Source organism: Arachis hypogaea, chromosome 18 (assembly GCF_003086295.3).
Source record: "Arachis hypogaea cultivar Tifrunner chromosome 18, arahy.Tifrunner.gnm2.J5K5, whole genome shotgun sequence".
In the NCBI taxonomy this organism is placed as follows: Eukaryota; Viridiplantae; Streptophyta; class Magnoliopsida; order Fabales; family Fabaceae; genus Arachis; species Arachis hypogaea.
The window spans coordinates 33,354,517-33,356,316 of record NC_092053.1 but is presented as its reverse complement, the minus strand read 5'-3'; the positions used below and the strand labels follow the sequence as shown (position 1 = coordinate 33,356,316).

The 1,800-nt window shown below is 31.9% G+C and overlaps 1 non-coding gene across 1 annotated transcript; it reads left to right on the top strand.

Moving 5' to 3' along the window:
* The first annotated feature begins 204 nt into the window (after positions 1–204).
* Positions 205–312, top strand: LOC112774452 (small nucleolar RNA R71). The gene has a single exon (XR_003188943.1). It is a non-coding gene; the product is annotated as a small nucleolar RNA R71 (small nucleolar RNA).
* Positions 313–1,800: the final 1,488 nt, after the last annotated feature.

Here is a 1,800-nt window from a genome sequence, read left to right as displayed (position 1 = left end):
TCCCTTCTTCATAGGCGTCCCATTACTCACAGGATTCCTCTCAGAAGTGTACATGAACTGGTTATTAGCAACCATGTCAATGAGTTCTTGAGCTTCTGCAGGCATTTTCTTTAGGTGAATGGATCCACCTGCAGAAGTGTCTAGTGACATCTTTGATAGCTCAGATAAACCATCATAGAATATATCCAGGATGGTCCATTCTGAAAGCATGTCAGAAGGACACTTTTTGGTCAGCTGTTTATATCTTTCCCAAGCTTCATAGAGGGATTCACCATCTTTTTGTTTGAAGGTTTGAACATCCACTCTAAGCTTGCTCAGCTTTTGAGGAGGAAAGAACTTGGCTAAGAAAGCCGTGACCAGCTTATCCCAAGAGTTCAGGCTATCTTTAGGTTGAGAGTCCAACCATATTCTAGCTCTGTCTCTTACAGCAAATGGGAAAAGCATGAGCCTGTAGACTTCAGGATCTACTCCATTAGTCTTAACAGTATCACAGATCTGCAAGAATTCAGTTAAGAACTGAAAAGGATCTTCAGATGGAAGTCCATGAAACTTGCAGTTCCGCTGCATCAGAGAAACTAATTGAGGTTTCAGCTCAAAACTGTTTGCTCCAATGGTAGGAATGGAGATGCTTCTTCCATGTAAATTGGAATTTGGTGCAGTAAAGTCACCAAGCATCCTCCTTGCATTATTATTATTTTCAGCTGCCATCTCCTCTTCTTGTTCGAAAATTCCTGACAAGTGCTTGCTGGATAGTTGTAATTTAGCTTCTCTTAATTTTCTCTTCAGAGTCCTTTCAGGTTCTGGGTCAGCTTTAACAAGAATGCCTTTTTCTCTGTCCCTTCTCATAAGAAAGAGAAGAGAAAAAGAAAAGAAGAGGAATCCTCTATGTCACAGTAAAGAGGTTCCTTATTGTAGTAGAAGAAGAAGAAAAGGAATAGGGGTGAAGAAGAATGAAGAATCCAAACACAAGGGTAAGGATAGCAGAGATGTGAGATGAGGAGATGTTAGTAGATAAATAAATAGAAGGAAATGAGGAAGAAGGTGAATTTTCGAAAATTATATTTTTGAAAAAGAGTTAGTAATTTTCGAAAATAGTTTTTTGAAAAATGTTAGTAATTTTCAAAAATTTTTAAAATCAAAGATTAAAATAATTAGTTAATTAAAAAGAATTTTTAAAAAAGAGGGAGATATTTTCGAAAATTAGAGAGAGAGAGTTAGTTAGGTAGTTTTGAAAAAGATAAGAAACAACCAAAAAGTTAGTTAGTTAGTTGAAACAAATTTTGAAAAGATAAGAAGTTAGGAAGTTAGAAAAGATATTTTGAAATCATATTTTTGAAAAGGATAGGATAAGAAGATATTTTTGAAAAGACATGATTGAAATTAGTTTTTGAAAAGGATTTGATTTTTAAAATCTCAATTAATGACTTGATTCACAAGAAATCACAAGATATGATTCTAGAACTTAAAGTTTGAATCTTTCTTAACAAGCAAGTAACAAACTTGAAATTTTTGAATCAAAACATTAATTGTTATTGTTATTTTCGAAAATATGATGTAAAAATAAGAAAAAGATTTTTGAAAAATATTTTTGGAATTTTCGAAAATAACTAAGAAATTTGAAAAAGATTTGATTTTTGAAAAAGATTTTGAAAAAGGTGAGATTTTCAAATTGAAAATTTGATTTGACTCATAAAAACAACTAGATTTTTAAAAAATTTTGAAAAAGTCAAATCTAATTTTCGAATTTGATGAGAGAGAAAGGGAAAGATATTTTTTTTATTTTTGAATTTTTAATGAAGA